A 14,058-nucleotide genomic window follows, 5' to 3' on the forward strand; every position below is an offset into this window, starting at 1 on the left:
TTGGTGTTCAAAAAGTATTTTTTCAAATTTGAGTCTTGAAAAAGAGGGGGTGGTCTTATCAGGGCCGTCTTATATTCGGGTCAATACGGTAAGATAGAAGCCTATGATACATATAGGTTTACCACTAATATTAAATAAAAATAACCTGTTGCTTTTTTTTTTTTACTCCATTTGTTTTTTTAGTTGGTTTTTTTTTGTTTTTGTTTTACAGAGAATAAATATTCCTGTGAAATTTTTTATATCATATGTATTTCAATGTACTTCTTTGTTTGTTTGTTTGTAATTATCTTGCTTATATGTAAAATACGATTGCCAACTTCAATTGAGTGCTAATAAACAGACACTTGAATTTGGCTTTTTATTTCTGTTTCTTTTTTTTTTTTTTTTTTATGAATCAAGTTCCATCTAGCTCTTTTATTGCAAATATTTGTTTGCACATTAAGGAAAAAAATAAAGATTAAATCAGTTGAGCAAGTACTTCTTTTTGTATGTGTCTGTTCACTCATATGCTGAGGTACCATTGTACTTGTACTAAAGGTCAGTATTTTTACTACCCCAGACATCTGGTTTGAGGGAGGGAACTCGCAGTGTCAGTAGACATTCGTTAAATGTATTGTGTGGGTCAATCTGAGTACACACAAATAGGGTTAGGGTGAGGGTTTTTTTTTTTTTAGCTGAAACACACACACATGCACACAAAGGAATAAGATGTTGAATATGTTTTTTTAACTAGGCTTTATGTCAAATGTATTTTGACCTTTCACATTCAGTTCATCTATTCTCTCATTGAATATCTCTTCCAAATTTTTTTCCCTGCATGATCTTCCTGATCCATCTGAAAGGCTTGTCAGAATGATTACCCTTTCATAGAATGAGTAGAGAGTTTATTATATAACATCTCTGCAGTCTACTTACCAACTTTTTAACAAGTAGAAAGTTGGGAACCACTGTTCTTAGCCACTCCATGATTGATCTCACTGCATGTTATGAAAATGCTTCACTTTGAGATTTTACAACTCATTACAACTACAGTGTAAAACACAGGACAAAAATAGCCCCAAAGAAATAAATTCACCATAAAATGTTTTCACTATTCAGCCCTATGCACAAAAAAAGAAAGGTTTGTGGTTCTGTCTCATCTTGAGCTACAGAATAATTGAAACTATGCAAAATTTAGTCTGGAAATACAAAGAAAAGCTTTTTGTGCAATCATTGAGCATGAGTGGGTCTTCCATCTTTGTGAAAGAAACAAGAACGTGGTCAAACCCTTGTCTGAAGCAGGGAATTTCTTGCAGTGACATTTTAATGAGTGTCCATGCACCAGAGTAAACCTTGGATGACAGTAGGATTTGGTTTGCAAAAAAAGGCTCCAAGTTAGTTCTAAATTAGGATGCAATGTGTTGTAGCATTTTTTTAACACTTTAACTGAATTGTGTTATTAATTCTTCAGGGAGCCATTGTTTATTGTTGGTTGAACAGACTAGTTGACTCGATCACTGATAACATTTGTTTGACAACAAAACAGTCATGTGAGGAGGAGGCAGAAGGTTTACAGTAACAAATTAGGCTATGTCTACACTAGGACGGATAATAGCCTTAAAGCAACACTAGGTAGCTTTTCAACCTTTATAAAATATTTTCATAACGTACTACGTGATAATATGTCGACTGAACACTGGCTGAATGACACCTCTTTTAAATCTTAAGGGGGTCTGTATCACTTTCACTGGCACTAATTATCTTTGAGGAGGGTGGCAGGAACCCTGCCACACACAAAAAAAAAAAAAACTACAAATGTGCTGAATGCTTTATGGGATATGTCTCTTCCCCCTTTCCCCGTTCATTATAAAGACGGAATTTGATGCAAACGCTCTCGCAATAATTCTGCAAAGATGGCAGAGCAACAAAAGAGACAAAAAGTTTTGTCTAAGGTCAACCGAACTCACCAGAGCTGATGAGTTCGGACGTGTAGGGTAGCCACACTAAGCCACAGAGTTACTAACCGTCATATGCTATTGCTTAGCCACAACTGATTAACTTATTACTATTCATCCTTCACATAGTCGCTGGAAATCTGCAGGCGATTGGGAGATTGATTGATTGATTGATTGATTTTACGACACTTTGCAGGTGTGTGCTGGTCCTCATAGGAAACGTAGCCTTCCTTAAGGCAAAACACTCCCGCTTTTGTCAGCCAGCGTTGCTAAAATCGACCAAAACTGAAAAATTACCAATCGTTTACTTAACCATTAAAATTAATGTACTATTAGGCATGTCGGCTACACTAATGTACCTCTTGTCCGGATTAAACGCCAGATGCCCAGTCTAGTGTAGCCGCCGGCTAAACGTGTAAAAATCTGAACCAACGGTAGTGACGTCATGGGGCGTGCCATCGCCATTTTTTTGTGTGGCATAGGCGAATGGTACAGATGTGGCTTTCCTACTCCTATTTTTACAACTGAAAGAGTTTGTAAATTTCACGCTTGAATATATATAAGTCAACGAACAACACTGAAAAATTATAAGCTTCCGGCCCAGAAGTGACCCGCGCAGACGATGACGTCACACATGAGGCTGCTCTTTTTTTGCGCAGGCGTAGTCTGCGCAAATGCAGGCGTCCCTTGGCGGACCGTAGTTTCTAAATGCACCTTTAACGTAGTGTGGACAGTTATAAAATATTGTCAGAATTACAAGGCAAAAAAATGAACTGTCTTAGTGTAGGTGTAGCTTTAACATGCACAGTAATATGTCATTTTAATTGTTTAAGTCAGTGTTTTTCAACTAGTGTGCCACGTCACACTAGTGTGCCATGAGAGATCGTCAGGTGTGCCGCGAGAAGTTATCCAATACCACATTTTTTATTTTTTACGTCGTCGGGCGAAGTTTGTAACAGTCACCTCCTTAAATGGTGTTCCTCCCGACATCCACCACACGGTGGCGCTGCTTTATTTACATTGAATACGGGCTTCTTCTGTTGCTGCTTACTTTTATGTTGGAGTGTGTGCGAACAGCTGAGCTCCCGAGTGACAAGTGGTCAAGGTCGATTTATTATTTTGTGAATAAATGTGCATAAGTGAAAGCTTCTCCCCTTTTTGTTACTTTTATGCACGCATTCTACTTACCACGCATTACAGGTTGCAGTAGGAAAAGAGGAGTAGGTAAAAGCTTGCGGTCGTTTGCAAATGAGCAAGGTATTGCTCGTGTCGCGTTCAAGAACTGCTCAGATTTTTAGCCAGCAGCTATCTTCCTGTCCGCGAAAATGTGGACCCCAGCACGTCTACTGTATATCATTTAAATAGAGTCGTCAAGTGTCAATATACACGGAAATGTCCTTTCCATTTCATCCATGTGTGAGACCGTCAATCCTCCCCTTGTGTTTTATTCCAAGTCATTGTTGAGGACAGCAATGTAGCTGATGGCTAAAAATCCGAGCAGTTCTTGAACGTGACGCGAGCAGTTGCATTTGCTCTCATTTCAAAACAAGTCGATTGACTATTTTGTCCGCCTCCATGAAAACACAGAGGGAAAAAAGGCAACTTTTTTGAGAAACACTACAAGGGTAAATGAGAAAGTCCTCAAAGCCAGTTACCTTGTTGCTAAACTCCTGCTAAACTGTTGCTGAATCCAAAAAGAGACAATACTACCCGCTTGCAAAGCCATTGTCAGTGAGATGCTTGGCCCTGATGCGATTAAAGACATTTCTAAAGTGCCCTTGTCTGACAATTCTGAGCTTTTCAAGCCTAACTGCTATAAAAAAAATAAATAAATAAAAACAGAGAGAGACTAAGCGCTGTTGACGAAGATTCCTGCCAGGATATCGGCTTTGTGTTCATCCATACAGGCTCAAGTTTCACACGGAGTAAGTATAAATATTGAGAAATTATTTTATGATTAAATATACTGTACAGAAAATTATTTTGGAACATTTTTGGTTGTTGTAAAAATGTGCCTTGACACAGAAAAGGTTGAAAAACACTGGTTTAAGTGACCCGAAAATTTCACAAAATCAACAAAATAGGTACCCAGAAATGAGCAGGAAGTGACCTGAAAATGGACAAAAACAAACAGGAAGCAGCCCGGAAATGCTCCATAATCAGTAGGAAGTGGCATCGACATGAAATGACCCGGAGATGACCCAAATGTCAAGAAATGAGCCAGAACCAACACGAAGGCTAGATTCATATCATAACTCTTTTAATGCACAAATCCAATTTTTGTGTGTTTTTTTTCAGCTCAAGTAAGGAATTAACTTGACGGTCTGAAGGGGACAGGTCGTATAGAAGCAGATCATTTGAGGTCCGATCTAATTTCGTATGTGGTTTTAAATCCCGATTTGGGCCACATTTTTCAAAATATGGCGGCGGTCTGAACTCTCAACTCTCCCAAATCAGAATTCATGCAGCAATTACGTTAGCAAAGAGCGAGAGAGGCAGAGAGGACAGCAGCGATGGAGCCGCGCGGTACTGTTAGCGCCTAACTCAGCTTTTCGGCAGGAGCTAGACTGGCTTGACCACAGTGCGTTCTATTCATACATACTGTATAACATTTGATTAAACGCGGATTATTTATGTCTTATTTTTGTCCTCTTTTTGAAAATCAAAATATGGACTCCCTCAAAAATCGTAGAGCAAGCACGTGTAGTCATTTGTTTTGATGCTTCTGCGCATGCGGGTCAATTTGCTCACCGCATGACTGACTGCGAGTTAGTGTGCATGCGTAATACATGAAAGGGCTCGATGGAAAAAGGTTGTCTAAACGGGCTCGCCAAAAAAACAGATATGATGAAAAATCGGGGTTGTGCATGAAGAGCAATGGTCTGAACCCATGATGAAATGCCCCAAAATTAAAAAGTGACACAAAATAGAGAAAAAAAGAAATATTTGAAAGTATTTGTGAGATTGACGAGCAAGGTAAGCTAATAAACGACAGTGTCCCTTACAGTGGGACTTTGTGTTAAGCGGTGATTTAATTGTAAAGGTAGAGCTGAAAGCAATACACTTATATAAGGACTATGTGTGTGTGTGTATATACTAGTATATTATATACATAATATTGCAATTTGAGCATGAAAAATCACCAATGAACCAAACAGGAGACAAAAAGAGTACAGGCATGATGTTCTGGCGGCCTTATGTGTCATAAGTGTTCCTATGATGGCAATTTTTTTTCAGCATTTTCCATATATTACCTTTCTTGGCCTCAGTCTGTTTGAAGCTTTTTTTTTGTCCTTTCAAATTTCGATTTGCGCTCTCTGAACGAAATGACAGAGTCCTTGTCGTATGCGCTCTTATCGGCAGTCTCAATCCAGCAGCGAGAGATCCCTTGCTATTTGTTGAATTTAAGTGTGATGGTGTGCTTTAGTGGCTCATCTGTGGCTGCACTTTCTCAGCCGGCACTCATATGATTAGATTTCATATCCCAACCGGCTGAAGATAAACTGTATCTCCATTGGCCAGGCCTCTTAAGATCAAGCTGCCTTTATGGAATCTCTCTCAAAACAGATTCATCCAAACTTTCCGACACAGAAAACCATGCATATGTCATATTAATAAAATATTTAATGGTAGTAATATTTTGTTTCTCAAGGGAATTAATGAAGTCCACTTACATGGCTTGACCACCATGCAGCTCTACATAAGGCAGAGGTGGAAGAGAGGGTAAGGTGGGAAGAGCTGCTGCGTGTATTTATTGTTCACTTCTACTTTAATGGCTCGTGACTGGCTAGCTTTATTAAACTGGGCTTTGAGCACACACATAGCAGCACTAAAACTTCCCGATGGCTGAGAAGGGATCCATTTGAACTGCCGGCTGTAAGAATTACTGCAAAGTAATGGTATTTTCACACAGGTAGGGCTTGCCAGTGTTAAGGGTTAAATAGACCATTTAAATTCTTTAATCAACTTTGGTATGAGCTGCACAACAAGTGGAGTCCTATTCATTCAGATGTCTTAGTAGTTGGACACAGTCTAATATGGTTGAATCAAGACAAAGTCTCGAAACCATAGTTAAAATGGGAAAATTGATACAATTAAAGGAGCAATATGTAAGATTTGCACTTCAATTATTCATTGAATGGCCGTAGTATTTTAATAAACATTGATGAAACATGTTTTTGGTGGTTCTAACATAGATCTCAATGGTTATGCTGAGATTTTTCAAAATCAAAAGTTGATTGTCAGCCAAGAATAGTTATTGTTTTGAAAAATCACAAAATGGAAGAAAAAAAAAAAAAAATCAACACACAAAACTCCAAAAATGGGCCAGACTGGCACCCTTTGAAAAATGGTGATGCTTCTCTAATTTGTGTGATTAACAGCACCTGTTACTTAACCGTGGCACATGACAGGTGGTGGCAATAACTAAATCACACTTGCAGCTAGTTAAAATGGATTAAAGTTAACCTAATCTCTGTCCTGTGTCCTTGTGTCTACCACATTGAGCTTGGAGAAAAGAGAAAAGACCAAAGAACTGTCTGAGGACTTGAGAAGCAAAATTGTGAAGAAGCATAGGCAATCTCAAGGCTACAAGTCCATCACCAAAGACCTGAATGTTCCTGTGTCTACCGTGCGCAGTGTCATCAATAAGTCTAAAGCCCATGGCTCTGTGGCTAACCTCCCTAGATGTAGACGGAAAAGAAAAATTGATGAGAGATTTCAATGAAAGATTGTGCAGATATCGGATAAAGAACCCCGACTAACATTCAAACTAGAGATGTGCCGATATGGGCAAAAAAATGAGCATCGGTATCGGGTCAGAACACGGGAAAAATTCCGATCCAGACTTCCGATCCATTTTTTTAAAGTCCGGTCCGGGTTTTCCAGCACACCGATTTACATAATCCATTCCAGTTTTTGCTTCAGTTTCCTTAAAATCCGGTCCGCATTTTACGGCACACTTTCAACACACTACGTTTACATTACCGTCTCCCAATTTACCGAGAGACTTTATCAGTAAAAATGTCAGCTGTGTGGGATCATTTCACCTTAAAGGACGACAAAGACGAAGAGGCAGAGAGCAACATATGCCACAATAAAGTCAAGCGTAGTGGTAAAACTGTAAGAAGTTTTAATGCAACCAACCTAATCAAGCATTTAGCGAAATACCACCACAAACAATATGAGGAGTATGTTAAGAAAACCGAAGACAAAAAGAAAGGTCCTACACAACTAACACTGGCAGAAACTTTTGCTATGCGTGACAAACTGGCACTCGACAGTCCCAAAGCCCAGGGAATAACAAGAGTCATTGCCGAAGAATTCATTCTGGATGATGAGCCATTATCTCACGTGAGTAAAGACGCACCATCCAACACGCGATTCGGCCGCTGAAGATTCGAGAACGATTCACAAACATCCAAGTTCCGATTATTGAAATATGTCAAGTAAAGCGGAACTAATACACAGTGCGGTCTTCGGGACGCAATGAGAAACTGACCGCATTGCGTCCCGAAAGTAAACATAACTTGTCTTAGACCCGGATAATGCCAATGCTCAACTCACGGCTTTAGCTCAACTCATGCCGCTGGATAAAAAATACAAGAATACCTGACTTCTGCTGACAGCCGCAACAAACTATGTCAACGTCGTTTTACTGGAGATAATAGATATCATATGTATATAGAACCAGATGCTACACAACAGACTCGACTGCGTTAGCAACATTGAAGTATTGAAAACCAGATGTGTTGGTAAACAGCCGCCATCTTAAAGCAGAAGACTTCCCTAGTAGGCTGTTGTGAACCTTCCAAGCGAACCTAATTAACTTTTTATCTAAAATACTCCTAAATCGGCAAAATCTTGACTTGAATCTATCTTGAAAAACAGTTTTAAAACTTTCACATGTCGAAAGTAGACAGAAGGGAAATTATGGAATAACGGGAGCAATTTTAACAACTTTAACAGTTGATTTGCAAAATTAAATGAATTGAATGTAGTTTAAAGCTGCTGATACAGAATGGGGACTTAAGTATTTTATTTATTGTTTTAAAATGTTAACTTGATACTGAAATAGTTGTTTATTTAAACCTGAGAGGCTTTTTATACAATTTTTGTAACTAATGCACGAAACATTACAAAGCATCTAATAGCTTGGGGGATTTGTGGGATTTTCCACTGAGGTTGTTGGTGTGTTTTGCTTTTTTAAGACAGTTTACAATATTATTTGCACGTTTTACTGACTGACTATGCCATTTCTGTTTGTTATTTATAATGTTTTGTGTTTGTCACTGAATAAACAGGTCAGTTTCTTGTTACCAACCGTTGTGCGTTATTCAAACTCACCTAATTCAGCTGGCTAGTTGTTATCAAGGGTACTAAAACCTTTTTCAACATGAGTCTGACAACTAAGTAAGGAGGCTAAATAATTTTAAACTTTAACACATGCTCAGATAGGTCTGCATCGGTATCGGCCAGTATCGGTATCGGATCGGAAGTGCAAAACAATATCGGTATCGGATCGGAAGTGCAAAAACCTGGATCGGGACATCCCTAATCCAAACAATTTCAAGTCCGAGGGTACAACAGCGTCAACCCGTACTATCCGTCGGGGTCTGAATGAAAAAGGACTCTATGGTAGGATACCCAGGAAGACCCCACTTCTGATCCGGAGACATAAAAAAGCCAGGCTGGACTTTGTCAAAACGTACCTGAGAAAGCCAAAAACATTTTGGAAGAATGTTCTCTGGTCAGATGAGATAAAAGTAGAGCTTTTCGGGAAAAGGCAACAACATAGAGTTTACAGGACAAAAAAAACAGGCCTTCAAAGAAAAGAACACTGTCCCCACAACCAAACATGGCAGAGGTTCCCTGATGTTTTGAAGTTGCTTTGCTACATCTGGCACTGGACTGCTTGACCGTGTGCAAGGCATTATGAAGTCTGAAGACTACCAACAACTTTTGCAGCATAATGTAGGGCCAAGTGTGAGAAAGCTGGGTCTCCCTCAGATGTCATTGGTCGTCCGTCAGGAAAATGAACCTAAACACACTTCAAAATCAGTAGAAAAGTTTGAGAGAAAGCGCTGGAGACCTCTAAAGTTGCCAGCAATGAGTCCAGACCTGAATCCCATAGAACACCTGTAGGGAGATCTGAAAATGGCAGTTTGGAGAGGGCACCCTTCAGATCTCAGAGACCTGGAGCAGTTGGCCAAAGAAGAATGGTCTAAAATTCAAGCGGAGCATTGTAAGAAATTAATTTATGGATACTTTTTGCAGTTATTTTGTCCAAAGGTTGTGCTACCAAGTATTAGGCTGAGGGTGCCAATACTTTTGTCCGTCCCACTTTTGGAGTTTTGTGTAAAATGATATATATACATTTTTTTTTTATCATTCTCTTTTGTGCTTTATTACTGCAAGCAAAAATAAATGAAGATATTACTAACAAAGCATTTGTAATTGTAATCATTTTCTGGAAATTGAGCATTATCTGACAGAATTGCAGGAGTGCTAATACTTTTGGCCAGCAGTGTAAAAGAAAATCCGCCGATCGGAGGTTGAGTACATGCAAACGTAAAAATGTACAAATATATGCATGTTAGAACAAGTAAATGTGTGACTACTCCCAAGTGTTTTTAAGTTTCACTCAAAAAGTGTGGGGAATTAAAAACAAACAGTTCCCAAACTGTTCAGTGTGTGCTCATCTTATGAGGAACAACAGTATGAGAAAGTGGTCATGGACAATCGTTGGCTCAGCTCGCACTTTTACAATGGTCATTGTTCACAACTGCAAAATTACATCTCTATATCTTTCCTCTTTTTAGAAAACGTAATGGCCTTTTTGGAACATATGTGTTAAACACCCAGCCCAAGGGTGACATCGGTCCTGGCACACAATTATGTTTGGTCCACAGAACAGTTTGATTAATAGTGTGAAACTGGCCCGCATAGCGATCATATAATGCCGGTAAATATATGGTGTTTTGGCTGTTGTCATTTCACTTGTGAGATTGAGTTTAGCACTCCTTGATAAAAAAAAAAAAAAATAATCCCTAAGAAGTAGCTCACCATGTTTTCAGACAGCCTTTTAGAGGATGGATACAATATAGGCAAAAGCAGTACTTAATCGATGAGTTGTGAAAAGCTATTTGATCCCTCACATGAGCCTGCTGTTTGCCATTGAATATAGTTGGGTGTGCATTGTGCATTACTAGCAGCTATAATGGACATTCGGGGTGGGCTGGGGGTTAGTTGCCATTTCATTTTGGTAGTATTGACAGTGTAACGTCATTTTGAAGAGGCTTTCCAAGCCTTGATGAAGACTGTTTGGCAATCAGTTTGTTCAGGTCTTCTACAATGTGTGGAGAAAATGACCCAGTTCATCAAACTGTGAGAGAGACTGAGCACGTCTCTCGTGACTCTGTTATTAGCCTTGATGAAACCGCAATCAGCTCAGTGCAACGGGGAGCTATTGTGTTTACGGTTGGTGGGTGGAGGGACCTGCTGTGAGCTAAGAGAGATTCAACCTTTAAGACTAGCTGGGCCAAGACCACCACACACCAGGTCCTCCTGTGGAATTTCAAATAAGACACTGTCGCTTCCCTTAAGCCTCTAGTACTGATGGAGTGATCAACAACACACTGACAGTTTCCCAAGAATCTATACGATGCAGCATGGGAGAGGTGTAAATAAGGCACAGACAACTGTTGATTCCCATTGAAAACTGTTTGTGTGTTTTGACCAAAGGTTACAGTGAGTACGATTCTGGTGAATAGCGAAGACAACACTTGACCTTTTTGCAATTTCCCAGATAACTGTCTGTTCATCTTCCTAGTTGTTTACTTCGGGTAGCCAATACTCCATGGAGCACTTGACTTATTTTTAAGTTCTGACCCCGTTTGAAATGTATATCTGAGAATATCAACATTTTAGTATATATGTGCACACAAGTTTACCAAGTGTCCATGCATTTGTGACCCTTAAATTGGCTCTGGATGTAGCTCATAAGCATGGGCAGCTGATTTCCAAAATAAATAAGTAGAATAAAATCTTTATTTAAAAAAAAATAACAACAACAAAAACCCTGAATCATTTCCTAGTTTATCCTCCAATTGGGTTTGAAAACATGGCTTGTTAACTTCCTCGTGCACCTACTTAGGTGAATTGCTCCTGATGTGGACATTGCCTTTGATCACTCACAAAGCATGTCGCAGTCAGGTCTGCATAGGCACCAAACAGATGGCCATTAAATCAAGCATTTTATTTTACTGGAGTCTTTTACAGCCCTGCAAGATCTGTGTGCATTTATTGCTACCATTTATGATGGCTACTGCACATATTAGAATCATGCATAAGCCTTTTTGCCAAAACCCTAATTAATGATACTACTACCTCATTCAATACATCATTATATTTTTTGCTATAAAAATGGCAATTTTACATTAGGGTATGGAATATAGTGGTACCTCTACATATTAAGTTAATTCATTCCAGGACCTTGTTTGCAAGTCGAAATGGTCGTATGTCGAGCAGGATTTTCCAACAAGAATACATTATAATTAGTTCATTCCACAGCCTGAAAACCTACACCAAATACTTAATAATTGCTCCAGGTACTATTGTAAATAGCAATTATACAGAGCAAAACAAATAAATTATGAATAAAAATTGTCATAATAATGTAATAATACATGTAATAATGTAACGAATAGGGTTTGAATGAATGAATGAATGAATTTATTGTCATTGTCATCATCATCAGTATCATTGACAGTTACAGAGTGTGGGATAGTTTGGCCAGAAAGGAGAAACATTGACACAGAATATGGAATAATTTGCCCGAAGAAAGACGATTACAGACAAAGGAAGACGGGAAAAAAGCAAATGCTTATCGATACCCGTCCAGGACGCACAGTCAAGCATGTCAGTTGGTGTAGGTCTCATTGTAGAAAATATTTTGTCCAATGAGCTAAGTGTCCAGTCTCCATCTCACAGCAGGTTAAACACAGTGCTCACGTTGCAATGGCAGCTCAGAATTTTACTGGAGGGCATATCTTCAGAGCAAGCAATGTTATGTCTTAGTCTCTGTCCCTGACATTTAATCATCCTTTGTTTGCCTTTTTGTTGTGGGAACAATTTGTAGCGGATGTGTGTGTGCAGTGCAGCTATGACTCATTTTGGTCCATGTAGCGATTTAGTATAGTTTCTTTGTACATCTTTTTGAAGTAACTCAATGATTTTATACTCGTAAGCGTTGCATAACATGTATTCCATAGGCGAGCCCCAATGTTCGTAATCGAGAAAGATTTTAATGTTGTCCTAGTTGCCCGATAGGAAAACAATCTGATTCCTCTTAGGTCGTAGTTTGATTCCCTTAGTTGGAATAGAGCTTGTAGGTTAAGCGGGAGACTGTTTGCGTGGGCCTTGTACATCATTTGAGCAGTTTTGAAGTTAACCAAGTCATAAATTTTAATAGCTTGGACTTGATGTAAAGTTCATTTGTGTGCGCTCTGAACGGTGCTTTATGAATAATCCTAATTGCCTTTTTTTTGAAGGATAAAAAGTGGACAAAGGTGTTGTGTACGTGTGCCCCCAGATTTCCAAACAGTAGCTGACGTGCGGCAAGACAAGTGCGCTGTAAAGGGTTTGGAGAGCCTCTTATCTAGCATATTTTGTGCTTTAAAGAGAATGGAGATGCTCCTAGCAAGCTTGTTGCGCAGCTGCACCACATGGGCCTTCCAAGTTAGTCGGTGATCTAGGACAATACCTAAGATTTTGTGCTGCTGTACTCTTTGTATCATTACATTGTTTATTTGTATGCTTAAGTTCTCGTTAAGGCCTTTTCTGCCAAATAGCATGCTTTCATGTGGTGGTTGTGTTTTGTATGGTGTACCTGAACGCACCACGTGGCTGACTTGACAGAGGGAGGACTTTTTACTTTCACTTTGTTCAGCTGAGGCGGACAGTAGGATTGTTGTGTTGCACAAGTTCTGAAATAAATTATTAAAAACCCGACAAAGCTGGTAATTTTTTGGCAATGTTACCACAATAATAATTGTCACCTTAACTTATAAAGACTGGCGAACAGAGGTCGGAGGAGGACCGTCGAGATCGTAAACATTCTACGGCCAAGCCAGTTCACTGACGTGCACACCACGCTCATCTTTCTCTATCATTTCCATCTTTCATTTTCAATGCTAAACAGAGTGAAATTTCCCGTATTTTTGTTTTTTTCTTAAATTATTCACTATTTGTCCTTGGAAGATTCGAGAACCATTCACAACCATCCAAATTCCGATTATTGAAATATGCCAAGTAAAGCGGAACTAAAACACGGTCAGCGAGGTCTTCGGTACGCAATGAGGAACGGACCGAGAGCAAACATCATGCTCAACACACGGCTCTGGCTCAACTCATGCCGCTAGATTAAAAAAAAAAAAAAAAAAAACAATACCTGACTGCGGCCGACAGCCGCTACAAACTACGCCCACATAATGATATAGTAGATATCACATGTATAAAGAACTACATGCAAAACGACAGACTCGGCGGCGTTAGCATATGTATAGAAAACTAGATGCGAAATGATAGACTCGTGGGCGTAAACAGCCTTCTAAAAGCAGTAGACTTCTCTGGTAGGCTGTTGTAGCGACCCTTCCGAGCGAACCCAATTATTTTTTATCTGAAATACACCTTATTTGGCAAAATCTTGACTTGAATCTATCCTTAAATGATGAAACAGTCTTAAAACTTTCACATGTCGAAAGTAAACAGAGGGAAATTATGGAATCACGGGGGCAATTTTAACAACTGTAATGGTTGATTTACGACAATAAATTAATTGAATGTAGTTAAAAGCTGTTGATACAGAATGGGGACTTGAGTATTTTATTGACTGTTTTGAACCGTTAACTTGATACTGAAATATATAGTTTATTTAAGCCTGATAGGATTTTTGTACATTTTTTGTAACTAATGTACGAAACATTAAAAGCAGCTAATAGATGGTGGGTTGGGGGTGCATCAATAATCGATTTCTAAATCGAATCATAGCCTCTGAATCATAATCGAATTGTTATGTGGCCCAAGATTCCCTCCTCTAATGGTAAGTGTCATCTGTTTCTTTGTT

The 14,058-nt window shown here is 39.1% G+C and overlaps 1 protein-coding gene across 5 annotated transcripts in view; it reads right to left on the reverse strand.

The window, feature by feature from the left end:
- Nucleotides 1-14,058, reverse strand: part of macrod2 (mono-ADP ribosylhydrolase 2) — a 724,457-nt gene that overhangs the window by 570,173 nt on the left and 140,226 nt on the right. The window lies entirely within an intron of this gene.

Source organism: Corythoichthys intestinalis, chromosome 10 (assembly GCF_030265065.1).
Source record: "Corythoichthys intestinalis isolate RoL2023-P3 chromosome 10, ASM3026506v1, whole genome shotgun sequence".
NCBI classification, from domain to species: domain Eukaryota; kingdom Metazoa; phylum Chordata; class Actinopteri; order Syngnathiformes; family Syngnathidae; genus Corythoichthys; species Corythoichthys intestinalis.